The sequence below is a fragment of the Aotus nancymaae genome, unplaced genomic scaffold, assembly GCF_030222135.1.
Source record: "Aotus nancymaae isolate 86718 unplaced genomic scaffold, 86718_ANA_hifiasm-v0.15.2.pri h1tg000020l, whole genome shotgun sequence".
NCBI lineage: Eukaryota > Metazoa > Chordata > Mammalia > Primates > Aotidae > Aotus > Aotus nancymaae.
This window is the reverse complement of record NW_026988432.1, coordinates 16,038,812-16,061,828: the sequence shown is the minus strand read 5'-3', so window position 1 is coordinate 16,061,828 and position 23,017 is coordinate 16,038,812.

Genomic DNA, 23,017 nt, shown 5'->3' with positions numbered 1-23,017 from the left:
GCTGAGGTGGGCAGACCACTTGAGGTCAGGAGTTCGAGACCAGCCTGGCCAACTTGGTGAAACCCTATCGCTACTAAAAATGCCAAAAAAAAAAAAAAAACTTAGCCAGGTGTGGTGGTGCAAGCCTGTAATCTCAGCAACTCTGCCTTTGTTCCTCCTTCACCCTCTACCATGATTCTGAGGCCTCCCCAGCCACGTGGAACTGTCAGTCCATTAGACCTCTTTTTCTTTATAAATTACCCCGTCTTGGGTATTTTTTTCACAGCAGTATGAAAATGGACTAATACACCAAGTGTCCTCCTCAAGTTCTGCTTAGTGCTGCAGTTTTGTATTTTTTGTTAGTGATTCTGCTGCTTAAAAACATTCCCAACTCATGGTGCTGAAACACTGTCTGGTGTTCTCAGTGCAAGACACAAGGACATGCCTCATGGAGAAAATATATGTGTTAGAGAAGCCTGGTTCGGGCTCACTTTTCTCTTTCTGTGTAAATTATATTTTATCTAAGTTTAAAATATAGTACAATAAAGTTTTTCATTATATTTTGTTTTTTTTTAATTCTTTTTTTTTTTTTTTTTTTTTGAGATGGAGTCTTACTCTGTAGCCCAGGCTGGAGTGCAGTGGCACAGTCTCGGCTCACTACAGACTCCACCTTCCAGTTCAAGCAATTCTCCCTGCCTCAGCCTTCCGAGTAGCTGGGAATACAGGCACCCACCACCTTGCCAGGCTAACTTTTGCATTTTTAGTAGAGACGGGGTTTCACCATGGTGGCCAGGCTGGTCTTGAACTCCTGACTTCAGATGATTCGTCCCGTCGGCCTCCCAAAGTGCTGGGATTACAGGAGTGAGCCACTGCGCTTGGCAATAGTCTTTCTTCCTTCCTTCTCTTTCATTCTTTCTTTCTTCTTTCTTTTTTCTGAGATGGAGTTTCACTCTTGTTGCCCAGGCTGGAGTGCAGTGGCGCAATCTTGACTCACTGCAACCTCCACCTTCCAAGTTCAAGTAATTCTCCTGCCTCAGCCTCCCAAATAGCTAGGATTACAGGTGCCCACCACCTTGCCTGGCTAATTTTTGTATTTTTAGTAGAGACAAGGTTTTACCACGTTGGCCAGGTTGGTCTCGAACTCCTGACCTCAGGTGATCCGCCTGCCTTGGTCTCCCAAAGTGCTGAGATTACAGGCGTGAGCCACCGTGCCCACCCTCTATGTATTTTCTGTGATTTTCTTCCCTGATCCAGGTTCTTTTATAGGTATCCGTAATTTACTTTCATTTTCATTTTGGAGAATCTCAAAGACGCCCAAAAGAGGAAAACTCGTGTAATAAACCTTCACAGACTCATCATTCAACCTCAACAATTATCAACATTCTGCCATTTTATAAGAAGTACATTTCAAATATGGGACATTTTTCTAGATCTTTTAGTTTTTATTAATTTATAATGTGATCATATTATTGTCAGAGAAAATTGCCTACATGAAACCAAGCCTTTGACATTTGTTGAGACTTGATTTATATGAGCCACTTGAAATCAGTTTTTGTAAATATTCCATTTGACTTAGAACAAAGTATGTCTTTAACTGGTGGGGTGCATTTGTGTCTGTGTGTGTGTGTGTGTGTGTGTGTGTGTTTATATTTATATTTTTTCTGCTAGATCAAGCCTATTGTGTTTTTCAATCTTCTACATTATAATTTCTGTTTATCGAAAAAATGTATTAAGATCTCTCAATAAGATAGTTGATTTATCTTTTTTCCTTATGATCACATCAATTTTGATTTATATATTAGGAAGTTCAAAATTAGTTAATACAAATTTAGACTTTTTGTGCCTTTTTGATGAGTTGAGTATTTTATCATTATGTAATGTTTTCATATCAAATAATGCTTTCTGGCCTTCAAATCAATTAGTCTAATATTAATGCAGTTGATACATTTTCCTTTGACTAGAATTTGTAGGTATATCTTTTACCTTTCTTTACCACCAACGTTTCTGTATTTTTTGGCTTTAGCTGTGTCTGCTGTAAGCAACATGCAGCTGAGTTTTGTCTGTCAATTCAGTTTGAAAATTGTTGTCCCTTTAAGTAAATTATTTTGTCCATTTACAAATATTATCATTTCTGATATAGTTGACACTATATCCACCATTGTGATGGGCAGAATAACAGCTCCCCAAAGATGTCTGTGCCCTAATCCCCAGAATCCACGAATATGTTGTGTTGCATGGCAAGGAGAAGTCAGGTTGTAGAAAGAATTAAGGTTGTTAGTCAGTTGATCTTAACATAAAGAGATGATCCTGGGCTGTCTACAAGGTCTGTAAAAGTGGAAATGGGGGTGAAAGATGAGAACCAGAGAGACAGCAGCATGGGAAAGATCCAGCCTGATGTTGCTGTCTCTGAAGAAGGAGGAAGGGAACATGAGCTGTGGAATGTGGGCAGCCTCTGGTTGCCGGAAAAGGCAAGAAAATGGATTCTCTCCCAGAACCTCCAGAAAGGCACACAGCCCTGCCAATGTCCTAAGTTTAGTTCATTTTGGACTTTTGACCTTCAGAGACTTTAAGATAACGAGTTTGTGTTGTTGTAAGCCACTAAATTTGTGATAATGTGTTACAGCCATCATAAGAAACTAAAATACCATCTTATTTGCTGTTCTGTGTTTTGCCTGCCTTTCTTTCTGTTTCTTTCTCTCTGCTTTCTTTCCTTTCTTTTGAATGACAGTGTTTTAATCATTCCTTTTTTTCTGTTAGTTTGGAAGTTCTATATTCATTTAAATTCTTTTAGTGATTGCCAGAGAAGTCTAAATTTAACTAAAGTCTAGATTGTTCACTGTCTTTACACTTCTAAGAATAATATAAGGAACTTAAAACCGCCATATACCTATTGCCTTTCTCTTGAATTGTGTGCTACTGTTGAGCATTATTTCAGTTCTATTCTAACCCCTAAAATTAAACATTCTGGTTTTTCTTCTGTATAATGAATAATGTTTTAATCTACCCAAATATTAACAATTACCTTATTATTCCTTATTATACTTCAGATCACTTCCATGTAAGATAAGATATATCTTTCCATTAAGATCACTTTCCTATTGGCCAAAATAAATTTCTTAGAACTTTCATTAGCCAAGGACCATTGTGGCAAACTCAGTTGGTGTTTTTTTGGTTTGGGTTTTGTTTTTGTTTGTGTTTCAAATGTTTTGTTTTGTCTTTGTTCTTCTTTTTTGTATTTACAACTTTATTAGAGCATAAATTGCACATGTTTAAGGGGTACCATTCCATGAACTTAACAGATATAAAAAAGCATGGAACCACCATCACAATGAAGACACTGAACGTTTCCATCACTCCAAAAGCGTCTTCATGCCTCTCTGCAATCTATCTCTCCTTCCACCCCTGTGCCGAGGCAACTACCAATCTGTTTACTATAACTATGGATTGGTTTCTTTTTTCTAGAAGTGTATATAAATTTAACAATTTAGTAAACAGCCTCTTACATCTGACTTATTTTAACCAGTATAGTTATCTTGAGATTGATTCATTTATCAACAACTGTTACTGCATTTATCAACAGTTTGTTTCTTTTTACCACTGAGTGGTATCCAATTGTATGAATCTGCCACAATGTATACATCTCTTCACTTGTTGATAAATGTTGGGTTGTATCTAGTTTTGGGGCTATTATAAACATGCTATGGACATTTATATACAAGTCTTTGTGTAAACATATGTGTTCATTTCTCTTGGATAAACACTTAGGAGTGCAATGACATAGGGTAGGTATCTATTGAACTATGTAAGAACTATCAAATTGTTTTCCAGAATGTTGGTGCCATTTACATTCCCATCAATAATTCTAGTTGCCCCACATTTTTGTCAACATTGGTACTCACTTTTCAAAAAAGAATTAGCCATTCTAATAGATGTGTAGTGATATCTCATTTTGGTTTTAATTTATATTACCTTGATGACTAATGTAAGCAGCCTCTAAGATGGCCCTCAATGATTCCGACCTTCTGGTATTCAAGACTTTGTGTAATGAACTGCACTTAATGAGTAGAATACTGCACAACTAACAGGATATCACTTCTGCAATTAGGTTACAAACAGACTATGGCTTCTATCTTGGGCTGCCTCTCTCCCTCCCTCTAGAAAGCAAACTGTCATAAAACATTATCAGACATGACTGTTTCATATCTTTTCTCAATTCCATTCTTTTTCACCTCACTTTTAGGAACTCTAATGAGCTGTGTTTAGAATTTCCTATTGTGTCTAGTATGTATCTTAATGTCTCCTACGTATTCAATCTCTTTGCTTCTCTGTGCTGCCTTTGGGACAATTTCTACTAATCTTTCTTCTGGTTTACTATTCTCTCTCCAGTTGTGTTTACTCTGCTGTGAAACTCAGTGCTTTAATTATGAGGACTTTCATCTCTGTTAAAATAAAAACCTTATACAAATTACATTTAACAGAGTTTAATTGAGCAAAGAACAATTCATGAATTGGGCAAAGAAAAATTCATGAATTGGGCAGCCCTCAAACCAGACTAGGTTCACAGAGGCTCCAATCCTGTTGCATGCTCAAAGAAGATTTATGGACAGGAAAACAGAAGTGAGGTACAGAAAAAGCCAATTGGTTATAGTTTAGCATTTGCCTTATTTGAACATGGCTTTAACAGTTGGCCACCTTTAATGGCCAAAACTTAGTGACTGGCATAAGAGTAAGTTATGGTCTGTTACACATCCGGTTACGTTACAGTTCATGCATACTGAGAAACTTTTAGGCTGAACTTTCAAATTTCAAATTTCAAAATTTTAGATTTCTTACTCTTTGTGTATGTTTTCAGTCATTCTCTTATTTCTTTAAACATCCAGCGAACTTATTTTCTGTATCCGATCATTCTAGTACCTGAACTAGTTTTAGATCTGCTTCTGCTGTTGCTGTTTGTTCTGGCTTGCATTTACCTTGGTTTGTTTCCTTGTTATTTTGTAATTTTTGACTGTGCATTCATATTCTTTAGAATATGAATTTAGGATTTCTATTTATTTTGCCAAATGCCTGGGGCACCAACCATCCCTGGACTCCTTTAACCTACCCATGCCTGAAGGTTTTAGAAGTGACAAGATATTGTAAATTAACAAATACATATGAAGGTAAGCTTATAATTTTGAATTCTCAAGAAAGATTAATTTTTCCTCTACTCAGCTCCAAGATTCAAGATGGGCAGTTTCCTTGTAGTTTCCCCTTCTGCATCAGCCCATGTGCAGATTCATTTTCACTTCATTATTACCCTCAGGATATTGCCCTTTGACTCTCAGCTTTATGCATGAGACCTTTAATCAGACACTTCATGGGTAATGGGTCCTGCATTTTGTAAAAATGTCCCCATCCCCACAAGGCTTTGAAAGCCGAGCTCAAATTCACTGGGATTCAGTAAATACACTCATGGTGAAAGGGTGATTTGGTGCTTTATTTACTTCTATAGGTTAAAGCTTTAACTTAGCTCTTGCTGTCTGAATATCTTGCCAGCCCATAGACGCATTTGAAAATAATTTTTAAATACAGGCAGAGTCAGTATGATACCAAGTCCAATGTGTTACCAGAAATGGAAAGGTACTTTCCATTTTTGCAGGTTCCTAATGAAGTGTGAGTTAATTTGTCAATGTCCAACCATATATCCAGTACAATAATTTTTGGACCTCATTTCATGTGTATCCCTACACAGAGTGACTATTAAAATAATTTGGAGGGCTTATTTTTTCCCAATAACTTTTATGTGGTTTGATCGTGAGCAGCTTTAAATCTAGGAGCTGTGAAAGGTAAGAGGGAGGTTGGTGTCCTTTCTTGTCATCTCAAGTAAACTTTTCAGTAAGATATCAGTTCTACTCCTCAACCTTGTCTCATGTCCATCCCCAGACAGAGGGAATATTGAAATGTTTCAGACCCCTAATGTGAATGAAATGACATTGTAACACTCAGCTTTGCTAAAGCTGAATTTATATAGGAAAGTATAAAAATTATTAGCCTAAACATCTGTAGACAGCTTCTCAAGATAGCTGACCATCCAAGTCATCTTCATAAAGCTTTTTATGTTATACAATTATGAGGGTTTAGAGCTACGAGGTCCAAAAACTTCAGCTGCAGCTAAACCTGAATCTTGTACATTGCCTAGCTCATAGAAAGCAACTGGGTTTAATTTAAGTGGCTTGAATCCCAGTCCAGTTCTCTTTTTACCCAGACCCACTGCTAATAGCACTATTCACACAATCCAAGTCTCATCCTCTGAATGATCTTAGGGGTTTTGTAGTGCAAACATCCACCTAGAGAAACTTTTTCCATTGCCTAATAAGGCACATAAAAGGATTGTTAATTTACGACATAAAGTAAATTTCAGCTTTTATTTTAGGTCACATCTTTGATTTGGCCACTCATAAATTTTATGTGCCATTTGTGCACTGTATAACCCATTGGGAGCCTGTTGAGTAATGTGTGCAGTACATTCATGCCTAATTTATAGGCATTACTACTTTAGTTAATTGAAGAGGTTCATCATTTTGTATATTTGATTTTATGGCACATATTTCACATAGCCACGTTTATTTGATATTGCATTCTGGATCAGAAATGCAACTCCGGTTATCACACAGTTCCCACGGGAAAATGTAGCTTGCTTCATGACAGTCAATTTATTACAACAATTTCTAGAAATGAATGATGGTCTACATATAGCTTGTAGCATCAAATTTATGGGTAATGGGATTAAAATGTGTGGCTTGTGTGTTATAATTTGAGGGGCAGTGTCAACAGCAGCAGAATTTTGACAATTTCCCTGTGAGGGGGAAGATTTTATGATAACTTGGTGGGGGAGAGAGGATTAGAAACAAAGTATTTAAAGAAAGATTACACATTAACTAATGGGATTACAATGACCTCATCCCACTAGTCAAGAATGCTGAATTTGCTATTTTATAGCAGGCTGCCTGTCTGTTGGGGACTAGTAATATTGGTAATATATTTTTCAAGATGAAACTGGAAATTTTTGCTTGCTTACATGATTTGCAATGCTACTTTAGAAAAAGAACAATAATGACTCAGATATGGATCTGTTTTAAAACAGAGAAAGCACATTAGATATTTAAAATGTTGGAAAATATAAAACAAATTATGAAAGAAACTATAAACAAAAATTAACTCAAGATGGATTAAAGACTTAACTGTAAAATCCCAAACTATAAAAGCTCTGGAAGACAACCTAGGCAATGCCGTTCTGGACATAGGAATGGGCAAAGATTTCATGACAAAGATTCCAAAAACAATTGCAACAAAGCAAAAATTGACAAATGGGATCTAATAAAACTAAAGAGCTTCCATACAACAAAGAAATCTATCAATGGAGTGAATAGGCAACATGCAGAATGGGGAAAAAATTTCAAACTATGCATTTGACAAAGGTCTAATATCCAGCATCTCTAAGAAATGTAAACAAATTTACAAGAGAAAAACAACTCCATTAAAAAGTGAGCAGGCCTGGTGCAGTGACTCACGCTTGTAATCCCAGCACTTTGGGAAGACAAGGTGGGTGGATCAACCTGAGGTCAGGAGTTTGACCAGCCTGACCAATATGGTGAAACCCTATCTCTACTAAAAATACAAAAATTAGCCAGGCATAGTGGCAGGTGCCTGTAGTCCCAGTTAGGAGGCTGAGACAGGAGACTTGCTTGAACCTGGGAGGCAGACGTTGCAGTGAACTAAGATCGTGCCATGGCACTCCAGCCTGGGTGACAGAGTGAGACTCTGTCTCAAAGAAAAAAAAGTGGGCAAAGGACATGAACAGACACTTTTCAAAAGAAGACATACATTCAGTTATAACAATCATATGAAAGAAAAAGCTCAACATCACTGATCATTATAAAAATGCAAATCAAAACCACAATAAGATACTATCTCACACAGTCAGAATGACTATTAATAAAGAGTCAAAAAATAACAGAAGCTGGTGAGATTGCAGAGAAAAAGAAATGCTTATACACTATTGGTGGGAGTGTGAATTAATTCAACCATTGTAGAAGACCATGTGGCGATTCCTCAAATACCTAAAAACAGAAATGCCATTCAACTCAGTAATTCCATTACTGGGTAGATACCCAAAAGAATATAAATTGTTCTATTTTAAAGACACACATGCATGCATCTGTTCACTGCAGCACTATTCATAATAGCAAAGACATGGAATCAACCTAAATGCCCATCAGTGATAGACTGGATAAAGAAAGTATGGTAAATATACATCATGGAATACTACCCAGCCATGAAAAAGAACAAGATCATGTCCTTTTCAGGAACATGGATGGAGCTAGACGCCATTATCCTTAGCACACTAACACAGAGACAGAAAACCAAGTACTGCGTGTTCCACTTATAAGGGGAAGCTAAATGATGAGGACACATGGATACATTAAAGGGAACAACACACACTGGGGCCTACTGGAGGGTAGAGGTTGGGTGTGATAGTTAATACTGAATGTCAACTTGATTGGATTGAAGGACACAAGGTATTGTGTTTTTGGGGTGTTGCCAAAGGAGATTAACATTTGAGTCAGTGGACTGGGAAAGGCAGACCCACCCTCAATCTGGGTGGGCACCATCTAATCAGCTGCCAGCAGGGCTAGAATAAAAGCAGGCTAGAAGAACATAGAAAGATTAGACTAGCTGTCTTCTAGCCTCCATCTCTCTCCTGTGCTGGATGCTTCCTGCCCTCAAACATCAGACTCCAAGTTCTTTAGCTTTTGGACTCTTGGACTTACACTAGTGGTTTTTCAGGGGCTCTTTAGCCTTTGGCCACAGACTGAAGGCTGCACTATTGACTTCCCTACTTTTGATGTTTGGGGATTCGAACTGGCTTCCTGGCTTCCTGCATCTACCATTGCAGATGGCCAATTGTGGGACTTCGCCTTGTGATAGTATGAGTCAATTCTCCTAGTAATCTCCCATATACACACACCTGTGTGTGTGTGTGTGTGTGTGTGTGTGTGTGTATCCTCTTAGTTCTGTCCCAGTAGAGACCCTGACTAATACAGTGGGAGAAGGAAACAGACCAGAAAAAATAACTAATGGGTATTAGGCTTAATACCTGGGTGGTGAAATAATCTGTACAACAAACCCCATGACACAAGTTTATCTATATAGTAAACATGCACATGCACCCCTGAACTTAAAATAAAAGTTAAATTTAAAAAATGAAATTAAGGAGAACCATCATTGTTTCACAGAAATTAAGTCAAATGTTGACTTAGCATTAAATACTTCCAGAAGTTTGTATTTGATTCTGTTTTGTTGTATCCACGATGGTTAATTCTGTCACCATTTAATGTTAACAAGCCATTGAACAAACCTAGTGACCTATTATGGTAAAGCCAGGTTTGTTCTGTCACTGCAAACTCCTTCGCATGTAGCGTCTCCAAGAGTAAGTGGTTATGGATGAGATATGTTCCATGAGAAATTACTTGGCTTCAAATAGTGATCAGCTTAATCTAGTAACATTGGCAACTGGTATTCACCTCAACATGGATGATTGAAACCCATTCTGATTAGATAATAATCACTTAATCTGAGTCTCACTGCTCACCACATTCTGGAAACAAATCCAGCGAGACATTCTCATTTAAACTCGTTGTTAGCTAACTTAACATTATTAGTAGAGTGGCCATGTAATTCGCCTGCTCCTTGAGACCATGAGCTTCCCAGTGGTGGAGGACGGAGCTGGGGGATCTCAAGGGCCACTTTGAAGACCGTACTTCCCATTCCCTGAAGGAAGGGGTACATGACAATGAGCTAGAGTCAGAGATGCTCAAATGGCTGGAGAATGTAGAGCACAAAGAGCAATCAGAGTTAATTACCACTTTAAGTTGAAGCAAATTCTGCCCGAAAGTGCTCATATTATCAACACAACACAAGGGAACCCGTGTGGTCTAAGGAGAAGAGCGTTTGTCCAAAAGTCTGAAGTTCTGAGTTCAAGTCCTATCTCTGTCACTAAATAATTGTATGACTTAAGCAAGTTTCTTCACCTTTCTGGGGTGACATGAGATTCAATCATTCTTTTCACCCTCAACGGTTTGCCTATTTTTGTTTGGACTAAACTAACCTATTTCCCATTTCTCAAGGAAATATGTATGCACACCACGGGTCATCTCTCTCAGCTGTTCTAGGTATGGCAGAAAATGCAAGGATGGTATCAAGAGTCACGAGACCTGCCCCCAAGGACTTTATAACCTCACCGTAGATCAGATGGTTCTTATCTGAGAAAGCAAGAACTTACCTGTACAGTGCTACATGTGACAGGTGACCAGAGAGGAGAATGATGGAATGTGGTTCAATGGTTGGAGACAACTCCACCAAAGCGCAGAACAGGGCTTGATTGACACTTGAGTTGGGCCGTCTAGCATGGCCATGGTTTTTTTTTTTTTGGCAGGGGATGCTGGGAGCATAGGGCAGGTTATTTCAAAGTGGGAAAGCAGTAGAAGTGGAGTCAGGGGATAAGGACAAGCAGGAGGATCAGTGATTCACTTGTCTGGAGAGAAAGGTGAACGCTGGCATGTAAGACTGACTAGAAATATATGTTAGCAGTTAATGTGATGATGAGAATAACCCAGAATTCATACTTGTTGTGGGAAGTAGGCAGGTATCAGAAATGATTGAGTAGGTGGTGGGTATGCTGAGCCCTGTTCAAGGCAGCTTAGACAGGTATCCCTTTGTAGACTGGAGTTCCTTATAAACGGGGAGGGGAATCGTAAGAAAAAACAGGATCAGAAAAGACATGAGGAGGGAAGAAGGGAAGGAAGGAGAGAAGGAGAAAGCCTCTTTGCAAACATCTAGGCATTTCAGGAAGTGAGGCTACAGAGCAGGGGAGTTGTGGGGCTGAGCCTGAATATGAAGCCTATCTTTTTATAGAAAACAGAAGTGGCTCCCTTGGTCCAGGCCTCTGGATTCTAGCATCTCCTGCCTTCTCAGGGACATAATTCCATTTATCATTCCATCTCTTTATCTCTCCCAAAGACCTTTGAGCCCCCCTTTTCTCATGGGTTTCTCCCATCTACACATAAACATGCTTAAACCTCACCCACCTTAGAGAAAACAAAAATCCATGTTCCCTTCCAGCTACTCTTCTCTCTCTCTTACCCCTTTCCAGCCAATTTTCTTCAAGTCATTTTCTATATTTTGTATAATCTACTTTTTCATTCCCCAACTGCTATCTTAAGACGCATGTCCTTTCCATTCTACCAACCACCTTTTTCTCCTAAAATTCAATGGATGCTTTTTAGTCTTTATCTGGCTGGATAGCTGAGCAACAGTTTATCCTGGTGATTGCCAGCCCCTTCTTTAAATAGCTCATAGTTTCTGTCCCTCTCCTGTCACAACAGACTCTTTGTGTGTCTCCCACCTCTTGTTCTCACACTTCTTACCTAGTGTCGCCCCATCCTGCAGGCTTCCCATGGCTGCTTATCCTCCTGGCATAAGTGCTGGTGGCCACCCCAACGCCCAGCTCCATCCCAGCTTCAATTTCATTCTCGCTCTGCACACTCTTCAAGTGATCACATCCACTCTTTGGACCAGTTATCACCATATGCTGATGATGCCTAAGTCAACATCTACAGGAGAGATGTCACTTCAGAACTTTAGACCCACAGAGTCCCTGAACTTCCAGATGGCTCCACTTGAATGTCCCACAATGCATTTCAAACTCAACCTGTTCAGACTTGAACTCATTGTAGACTCTCCTCACCAGTGACATTATAACATATGTATATACAAGTTTTCCTTCAGGGTTCCTGGCTTGTAACTCTCATCACCCTTGTTATTTCCTAAGTGATTAAAACAATAAGTAAGCATATCTTTTGTTCAAGTGTTTGGCATTTGTCTTTGGTTCCAAAGCAGCTTCAGAACAATAAAAGTGAAAGACAGTCTTTTACCATAATGTTGCAGTGCTTTAGACCTCAAAAGCAGACCTTGAATAGCCGACTGTCTCGCTCTGATCCTATCCTGCCCTCCTTTCACCTGCTTTTTTTTTTCCTCCCCAAGGCAGGCCATAGAATCTAAAAATATACTCTAATCTTCCCCTGAAGTTTTGTCTTGGAATTGGTCATAAATTCTCTGACCTACCTGATCTGATTGTAGGTCACGAGACCCTCATTTCAGAAGAGGTCCTGCCCCATCCCCTGGAGGAGGAACACTGAACAAAGAAGCCAAGAAGAATCTGAACAGGACTTGCTGGGTTTCCCCAAAACCGTCCGTTAGTATTAGCTCCTAACCTTTTCATCCAATCACAGTTGTTCCATCTTCAATCACGTCTGTCCAATGAAATCTCCATAAAAGGCCCAAGTGGATGGGTTATGTAGAGAGGGCATCTGGATAGCTGAACATGTGCAGGTTCCTGGAAGGCGGCACCCCCAGAGGGCATGGAAACTCTGAGCCCATTCGCCATGCCTCACCTATGCATCTCTTCATGTGTGTTCTCTGTAATATCTTTTATAATAAGTCAGTAACTGTGTTTCCCTGAGTTCTGTGAGCCACTCTAGCAAATTAATCGACCCCAAAAAGAAGATTTCGGGAACCTCAATTTACAATTGGTTGGTAAGAAGCACCTGGGATTTGTGATAGGCATCAGAAGTGGGGGGCAGTCTTGTGGGACTGAGCCCTCAGCCTGTGGGATCTGACACTATCTCCAGTAGACAGTATCAAAACTGAATTGGAGGACACCCAGCTGGTATTCCCTGCAGAGATGATTGCTTGCAATCATAACCACAATGTGATACCACCTTTCTCCTACAAGAACGGCCATAATCAAAAAATAAATAAATAAATACAGTAGATATTGGCGTGGATGTGGTGAACAGGGAACACTTCTACACCACTGGTGGGAAAGCAAACTAGTAGAGCTGCTATGGAAAACAGTGTGGAGATTCCTTAAAGAACTAAAAGAAGAACTACCATGTGATCCAGCAATCTCACTACTGGGTATCTACCCAGAGGAAAAGAAGTCATTTTATGAAAAAGATACCTGCACACGCATGTTCATAGCAGCACAATTCACAATTGCAGAATTGTAGAACCAACCCGAATGCTCATCAGTCAATGAGTGGATAAAGAAACTGTGGTGTATGTATACGATGGGCTACTACTCAGCCATACAAAGGAATGAATTAACAGCATTTGCAGTGACCTGGATGAGACTGGAGACTATTATTAGAAGTGAAGTAACTCAGGAATGGAGAACCAAACATCAGATGTTTTCACTGATATGTGGGAGCTAAGCTATGAGGACGTAGACATAAGAATGATACGATGGACTTCGGGGACTTGAGGGAAAAAGTGGGAGTGGGGCAAAGGATAAAAGACTACAAATGGAGTGCAGTGTAGACTGCTCGAGTGACAGGTGCACCAAAATCTCACAAATTACCACTGAAGAACTTACTCATGTAACCAAATACCACCTGTACCCCAATAACTTATGGAAAAATAAAATAATAACACTTTTTTAAAAAAGAATTCATTGCTTGCTTGGTGTGCTGAGAACCTCCCCTTTCCCACACTTTGGCATGAGAGCAGAGAGAAAACTGTTTTTTCAACATGCCTCCACATGCATACTAACTCCTCCTCCAATATGCCATTTGTTGAAATGGCAATTATATGATGAATTACCCAAACTAGAACATCCACCTCGTCTTTACTTCTCCCTCTCTCTCATGCTCACTTCCCATCAGTTATAATCACGCTGATTATACCTCTCCTGGGGCATCAGAGAATCCTCAGGGAGGCCAGTGCCCCTAAGAAGAAACTTTATAAGCTCTGCCTATCTGGTAGGCCACTGATAAGCTGAACTGTATGTTAAAAAAATGTTTTAATGGTGGTCAGATCTGTGTTTTAGGGAAAAGGACTTGGATATTCAAAAGAATTGACATGTATTGGTCACAAAGAAATGTTTAGGGATGCGGTAGTAATCCTGCTGTTGAGTATGTTCTTGGAAGTCTGCCTTTGAAACATTTGAATTGTGCTCGTTGTAAAAGTGTATGTTTAATATTGGTGAATGTGATGTTACTTCTAGAAGCCCCAGGAATAACATCTGCTGTTAGGTGATAAGGCATCAGTTTTAATGCCCCAAAGCCCTAACAAAGTAGCAACAAGCTGTTGGCTGATGCTTGCCTGTGAGGGCTGGTTAGGGAGTCCCCTGCTGCCTCCTGCAAAGCCTGTGAGAGGCTGATCCAAGTTTCCAGAGTCTCTTCGATGCTCAAACACTTGGGGCTCACCCAGAGGGAGTGTATACCCAAGGAGGGTGGCATCATCCAACCTGCCAAGACCCTCCTCTCAGCCTACCTGGGGCAAAGGAGGCATCTAGTGGATAATAGCAATAAAATTCACGAAAGCAAAACCATGCCATTGGCTACTGAATTGTTTTTGCTGTGACTGGCACTCTTAAAGGGTATTGTAGGTAGGTTGAGCTGTGTCCCTCAAAAAGATGTTCAAATTCTAGTCTCTAGGTCCTGTGAATGTAACCTTATTTGGAGAGAGGGTCTCGCCGATACAATCAAATTAAGATGAGGTTATGCTGGAGTAGGGTGGGTCTAACACAATGACTGGTGTCTTTATAAACTGGACAAATTTATAGACATTTGTATGGAAATTTGAACTCAGAGGCACACAGGGAAGGAGACCATGTGAAGATGGAGGCAGAGATTGGAGGAATACATCTCCAACCCAAGGAATGCAAGGATTGTCAGAAGCTACCAGAAGCTAGAAGAGAAGTATGGGAGGGATTCTTGTCTGGAATCTTGGAGGGAGCCTTGATTTCAGACTTCTGGCCTCCAGAGCTGGGAGACCACAAATTTCTATTGTTCTAAGCCCCGCAGTCTCTGGTTACAACATCCTTAGGAAAGAAATACAATGGGGATTCGCTAGAAAGGACAGAAACAGACGCCCAAAGGGAGACTCTGAAGCCTTCACCATGGATTAAATGGCAGCCTAACCAATGCTCTGCATCTCACATAGCTCTCAGATCTACCAGCTTCTCCAAACTAGCCCTCCAAGCCATTTTGCCTGGATTCTGTAATGGTCTTCTAACTGGTCTCCCTATCCCTGTCAAACGCCAAGGATAAGGAGAAATCTTAGCAGCAATAACAGTCACATTTATGGAGAACTATGTTCCTGACAGTGTCTTAAACAGTTTGCATAGAGTGTAAGGCCCAGGCAGGACCCTAACCCTCCTTTACCTTAATCTTCACAACAGCCCTGTGTGATGAGTCGTAGGATAAACCTCATTTTGGAGTGTGGTGGTCTGCAGCCCTGACAAGCTGAGTCATTAGCCTAAGGCCACAGGGTTAGAACCTGAACCTAGTTCAACTAACTCTCACACTACTCACTGTGGTACTGGATTGCCTGTGAGGAACCCACAGTTAAGGGCTTGAAGGAGCAAGTGGACCCCCTAAGAGAGGCAGAGTCCCCACCTTGAGACAATCCTTTGAAACTGGGAAGAAGAGACATCATCCTGTTTCTCAATGGAGATGCTGAAGTCTGAAATTTGCCAATGCTGAGTCAGGACAAGGACCAGAATTACCACTTTCCACACTTTCTCTTCCCTTACCAAGCACTACTCCTTCCTTCCTCCTGCCTCCGCCAGGCTGGGCTGTGAGCAGCACCTGAAGGATCCGGACCAGTAGCAGGTGGATCTCCTGGGGTGACGCAAGGCTCGAGCTTTCTTGCGTTATCAGTAACTTTCCTGAGTGCAGTGAGAGTTAATGTTGATAAAGTGCTCTGAGAGCCACTGATAAAAGACGTTAAATGGCATGAATAGAACACAGTCTGTGGGGCCAAAGCCTCACTCAGACTTGATAGCTATGCCTCTCTCTTGTGCAGAAGGTGGACTTTTTGCTTCAGATGAAATGAGCTCATTAATTAGAATCCTGCCTGCAATTGATCTTGAGGGATGCTCAGTTATTACCATAATTAGGACCCCAAGCCAACCCTTAGATGTCTCACTGTAAACATTTGGGAACAGAGAGCTGTCCCTTGAACACATTGTGCTCATCGTTGCTAAATTCAGGCCCATTGTCTTGCACAGACAGGCAGCAGAGGCTGTCACACAGTGTGATCACTGATTTCAATGGTGCTCCTACTTAGAAGGTTTCGTGTACGCACAGTGGTGATAATGATTTGCTGAGTAGTGCTTTCCTATTTTCAGACATTAGCACAATTCTAGGCCTGTAACACTTCTATCCACCATTTCCATTCAACATCCGATAGACATTTTAAAGCAAAACCAAACTCCTTTACCCATTTCCATCAAAAGGCCACTCGCATTTGCCAGAAAAACTACATTACCTTAAAGGCAATCCTTCAAAAACCTAGATGCACATTAGAAACCTCTAGGAAGCATTAAAAAATTCTGATGCTCAGACCTCAGTGTCAGAAATTATGGTTCATTTGCTTTGGAGCAGGAACCCGAAATCAGCATCTGCGTGTGTGTGTGTGTGTGTGTGTGTGTGTGTGTGCACGCATGTGTGTGTGTGTTGGCATCTTTCTTTTTTTTTAATTAGTAGACTTCATTCCTTATAGCAGATTTAGGTTTGCAAAAAAATTGAGCAAAGAGTATAGAGAGTTCCCATATACCCATACCAATATAACCTCAAAGAATATTTTTTAAAAACACTGAGTGATTCAAGCCAGGCCGGCAGGGCTAAGAACTCAGTTTCAGTTCAACCATTGCCTACACAGCTGGAATCCAAGAGCCTTTTAAAAAATATCTGATTAAACCACAGCCCAGTGCTTCTTTGTTTTCTCAGTACTCTTTCTTAATAGAGCAGCCCATGCTTGAGAACATGATTGGCATTCATTCAGATAAAAATGACTTTGCTTGCCATCGTGGTTGGCGCCTTCGGATTGCATAATTAATGGTCTTATCAATTATTACTGGTCTTGGAGAGCTCTCTTCCTTGTTAGATTGAAAGGAATATAAACAGAGATAATACAAGTAGTGACAGTTTAGAGCTCTTTTGGAATGGTTGATGATTTGCAGAACTTAAGGAAAATTAACATATTACTTCTAAAAAAGTGTTATATGTATATTTTAACCCTAGTCATCATGCTGAAAAGATAATTAAGCAGCGTGAAGGCAGTGATCAATCCATTTGATAAATAATAGAAAATGTTTTAAAATGTTCTATAGTTCTCTAAAGGATCTACACACTTAACCAAGTCATTTGGGTCCATAATAATTCATTTATGCATTAAACAAATACTTATGGAGCATCTACTCTGCTCCAGATTCTAGGTGCTGTGGATAAGCAATGAATTAAACACGCAAGAGTGCTGCTGTTATAAAACTTTTATTCTGATAACATATTAGAATCCATACTCTTCCATTTATCAAAATCGGAATTGTCTAACAGCAGTTGGGTATTTTTGGAAATGTAAATATTATCTAAATTGTAAATGTCATCAGTACTGACATTGCTATGTTCTTTCATCATACCGACATCAAGATAAAAGAGAAACTGCAAAATTTACCATGAAATATTCTTAATTGTTGAATTTTTACTCTGGAAAAAGTCAGTATGCTTTGATATTGGTGTGCCATAACAATTGGATTTTTTAAGTATAAATCATAAATTATATAAAGTATAGAAAAGAAATAAATTCAAATTCCTTTCTTAAGGTTAAAAGCTTGTGGGTATCTTGGGTCTATTTAAGTTGATAGCCATCTGTTTTAGAAACTTGCTGGGAGGAAATGGTATGTTTATTTAATAAAGGGTGGTGGTATCTATCAAGTAGCTTTTGCTGTATAACGAATATCTCTTAAACGAAGAAAGTGAACAACATTTTATTTAGCTCAAAATTCTGTGGGTTGGCAGGGATTTTCTTCTGGAATGGCTAAGCTAGATCTGTCCAGCACTCTCATGTACTATGGTCAACTGGTGAGATGGCCTCACTCAGATCACTGGCAGTTGGCAGGTTTATTGGCCCAGGGTCTCCACTGAGATGCATCATCTCTGCTCCAGATGGCATCTTTTAAAAAGTCTTTTTCATTTTTAATTTTTGTGGGTACATAGTATGTGTACATATTATGGGGTATGTAAGATATTTTGATACAGGCATGGATTATGAAAAATGGAGTATTTGTCCCCTCAAGCATTTATCCCTTGTGTTACAAACAACACAGTTATACTATTGTAGTTATTTTTAAATGTACGATTAAGTTATTATTGACTACAGTTACCCTGTTGTGCTATCAAATAGTAAATCTTATTCATTCTCTCTATTTTTTTGTGTACCCATTAACTATCTCCATGTTTCCCCAACCACCTACTACCCTTCCAAGCCTCTAGTGACCATTCTTCTACTCTCTATGTCCATGAGTTCAATTGTTTTGATTTTTAGATCCCACAGATAAGTGAGAACATGTGATGTTTGTGTTTCTGTGCCTGGCTTATTTCACTTAACAGAATCATCTACAGTTCCATCCATGCTGTTGCAAATGACAGGATGTTCTTTTTATGGCTGAATAGTACTGCATTGTATATAGGTACCACATTTTCTTTATCCACTCATCTGTTGATGAATGCCTAAGTTGCTTCCAAATCTTGGCTATTGTGAATAGTGCTCTAACAAACATGGGGATGCAGATACCTCTTTTATATACTGATTCTTTTCTTTTAGACATATACCCAGCATTGGTATTGCTGGATCTTGTGGTAACTCTATTTAGGTTTTTGAGGCACCTCCAAACTGTCTCCATAGTGGTTATACTAATTTACATTTCCACCACCAGTGTACAAGGGTTCCCCTTTTTTCACATCCTCGCCTGCATTTGTTATTGCCTGTCTTTTGGATATAAGCTATTTTAACTGAGGTGAGGTGATATGTCAGTGTAGTTTTGATTTGCATTTCTCTAATAATCAGTGATGTTGATCACCTTTTCAAACGCCTGTATCCAGTTTGTATGTCTTCTTTTGAGCAATATCTATTCAAATCTTTTGCCCACTTTTTGATCAGATTATTAGATTTTCCTTATAGAGTTGTTTGAGTTCGCAAATATTTCTTCCCATTCTGTTGGTTGTCTCTTCACTTTAGTGATTGGTCCATTTGCTGTGCAGTAGCTTTTTAACTTTATGTGATCCCATTTGTCCACTTTTGCTTTGGCTGCACATGCTTGTGGGGTATTACTCAAGAAATATTTGCCCAGACCAACGTCCTGGAGATTTTCTCCAATGTTTTCTTGCAGTAGTTTCATAATATTAAATCTAAGATCTAACTCTATAATCCATTTTGATTTTTGTATATGCCAAGAGATAGTGGTCTACTTTCATTCTTCTGCATACTGCATATGAACATCCAGTTTTCCCAACACCATTTATTAAGGAGATTGTCTTTTCCCCAATGTATGTTCTTGGCACCTTTGTTGAAAATGAGTTCACGGTACGTGTGTGGATTTCTTTCTAGGTTCTCTATTCTGTGCCATACATAGGCCAGTGGAACACTCAGTACCATGCTGGTTTTGTTACTATAGCTCTGTAGTATAATTTGAAGTTAAGTAGTATGATTCTTCTAGTTTTGTTCTTTTTTTTTTTTTTTTTTTTGGATAGTTTTGGCTATAGAGAATAGAGAACTCAGAAACAAATCTTAAATTTTAGGATTGTTTTTCTAGTTCTGCAAAGAATGTCATTGGTATTTTGATAGGGATTGCATTAGATCTGTAGATTGCTTTGGGTAGTGTGGCTATTTTAGCAATATTGACTCTCCAATTCATGGACATGGAATATTTTTCCATTTTTTGGTGTCCTCTTTAATTTCTTTCATTGATGTTTTATAGTTTTCATTATAGACATCTAGATATTTAATTTTTGTGGCTATTGTAAGTGGGATTACTTTTAAGATTTCTTTTTCACATTGTTCACTGTTGGCATATAGAAATGCTAATAACTTTTGTATGTTTATGTTGTATCCTGCAACTTTACTGAATTTTTTTTTATCAGTTCTATTAGTTTTTTTTTTGGAGTCTTTAGGTTTTTCTAAGAATCAGATTATATCATCTGCAAACAAGGATAATTTGACATCTTCCTTTCCCATGTGAATGCCTTTTATTTCTTTCTCTTGTCTGATTGCTCTAGCTAGGACTTGCAGTACTATGTTGAATAACAGTGGTGCAAGTGAGTATCCTTGCTGTATTCTAGATTTTAGAGAAAAGGCTTTCAATTTATCCCCATTCAGTGTAATATTAGCTGTGGGTTTGTCATATGTGGCTTTTATTATATTGAGGTATGTTCCTTCTATACCCAGTTTTTTGGAAGGTTTTTTTTTTTTGTTTTTTTTTTGAGATGGAGTCTTGCTCTATTGCCAGGCTGGAGTGCAGTGGTGCAATCTCAGCTCACTGCAACCTCCGCCTCCTGGGTTCAAGCAATTCTTCCACCTCAGCCTCCCGAGTAGCTGGGACCACAGGCACATGCCACCATGCCTGGCTATTTTTTGTATTTTTAGTAGAGACAGGGTTTCATCATGTTGGCCAGGATGGTCTCGATCTCTTGACCTCGTGATCCAACTGCCTCGGCCTCCCAAAGTGCTGAGATTACAGGCGTGAGTTTTGAAGGTTTTTATCATGAAGGTCCATGTGACATCTCATCCTCCAGTAGGCTAGCCTGGGATTCTTCACATAGTAGTCTAAGAGTTCCAAAAAACAGAAAGAGAGAGCAGGCCCCAATGTTCAGTGGGACTACTTTTCTAGTTTCTGACTGTGTCACATTTACTATCGTTCCATCAGTCAAACACCTCATATGGCAAACCCAGAGTTAATGTGGGAGGGCACTACCCAAGGACAGAAGAAGAAATTATCGTGGTCATTTGCACAAACAATCTACCCAAGAATTCCATTGCTAGGGTACAAATTTTTAAGGAAGAATCCCCCAGAAATTGCTCTTTTATAGGAGAAGTTCCTGGTTTGGTCCTGGGCTGCATATACACTGAGTTCTCATTATTCCTGGTGAATATAGTGCAGGGAAGTTAGCACCTTTCAGCATCACCATCCTTCATGCAGTTCCAGGATCTAAAGGTGCACACCCCCTGCATACCCTAGACCATACTAATTCCACATCAGAAGGCTAGGCTTTCCGATCTTAAAATGGCTTTATAAATTGTATACACACCCCTAATCTCCTAGGAGACTGAGCCACTGTGTCTTTAAGAGAAGAGAAATATGTTTGTGATACTATTGTGACTATCCCTATCCCAGAACTCAAACCCAAACTCTCTTCTTTCTTTAGCCGAAAGTATCAATGAGTCACCATTAGAACCATTTGTAGGGAACTGGAGATACAGAATCCATGGGAACTGGGTGGAATAAGGGGCTCAGGGAAAAGAGACAATGACACCTCCTGGGCAGACTCAGATTGGTGCTCCTCCTTCAAAGACAAGAGGAGGCATAACCAGGTGAACAAGGCCAGCAGAGTCTCTTCTAGTATCTACATCTCCTTGTTTGGAATTTAAAATTCATGTAATACATTTGCTTTATCTGGGCTTTGGATATAGAATATAATCCCCACGAGTATCTGTGTGCAGGAGGTAGCTTAGTATAGCTGTTAGGAGACTAGGCGCTTGCAAACAGAATCCCTTCAAGTACTGCTTCCACCATTTTTTTCTATGTTTCCTTGAACAAATTGACCTGTGTAGACCTCAGTTTCTCCATCTGTATTAGTCAGGGATCTTCAGAGAAACAGAACTAATAGAAGATAGATGATAAGTAGGTCAATAGAGATACAGATAGCTCTAGAGAGAAAAAAAAGAGAGAGAGGAAGAGAGATTGATGTCTTTTAAGAAATTGGCTCACACAGTTGTGAGAGCTGGCAAATCTGAAATCTGCAGGACAGTGTGCAGGCGAGAAGTGCAGATAAGAGTTGATGCTGCAGTCTTGAGTTTGAGTTCCACAGGGCAGCAGACTGGAAACTCAAGGCAGGGTGTGTAAGCTGCAGTGTTGAGGAATGTTTTTGCTTCCTCGAAGACCTCAATCTTTGCTCTTAAGATCTGATTCAACTGGTTGGATGGGGCCCACCCACATGATGGAAGGAATTAGCTTTACTCAAAGTGTACTAATTTAAATGTCAATCATATCCACAAAATGCCTTCTCAGCAATATCTAGACTGTGACGAAACAACTGGGTACCATAGTCTAGCCAAGTCGACACGTAACATTAACTGTCACACTACTGTTAAGGGGAAGAAAAATAGTACCTATATCATAAAATTAGAAAGCAACAATGCATACAAAGCAATGAGGATGGCTTCCAGCATTAATCCTAGTCATTATTATTATTGCCCATCCCCTATAGTTTCAGTAAAGGATGCTTGTCCATGAGAATTTGGGGTGAGTAAAAGGTTTGGTAAATCTACAGCAGGCGGGCTGTCTTATTCCTTGTACAATTCGAGCGGAGCATTTGTGGTTAGTTTTAAATTGATGTTTGTTTTCAAAAGCAAAAGAACTTAAAAAGAGCTCTGATCCTTTAGACTCAACTATTGCTTGAGAGACCCATCACCTAGCAACAGGAAAATAATCTCTCTCTCCTCCAACAGGTAAACCTCCAGCTTATCTAATTGAAATTTCAGGCTACCTGCCACACTCCTAACAAACTATCACTTTAAGGGGATCAAATTGTAGAAGCCAAACAAAGTCAGATTTGAATGTGCTACTTTTCAAATGGTAGGCTAATGAGATTTCCATTGGGAGAAGAGATGTGAAGCTTTACAGCTCATAATTTAAGTAGCTTTGTTCCATTGGCATTCACTGAATCTCACAAAAGGAGTCTGCAATAAAATTCCAATTTGACTTCTGTCTAGAGATCAAAGATAAATGTTAAGGTGGAAACAAAGTGTAAAATCTAAGAAAATAAAGAATTATCTAGACTTTTCACCAGGTTGACTTATCTTTTATTCCTCCCTCCCTCTTCCGGAACGCCCCCACATTGCCCCCCACCCCAACACAGTCATCGCAAATGCTATCCAT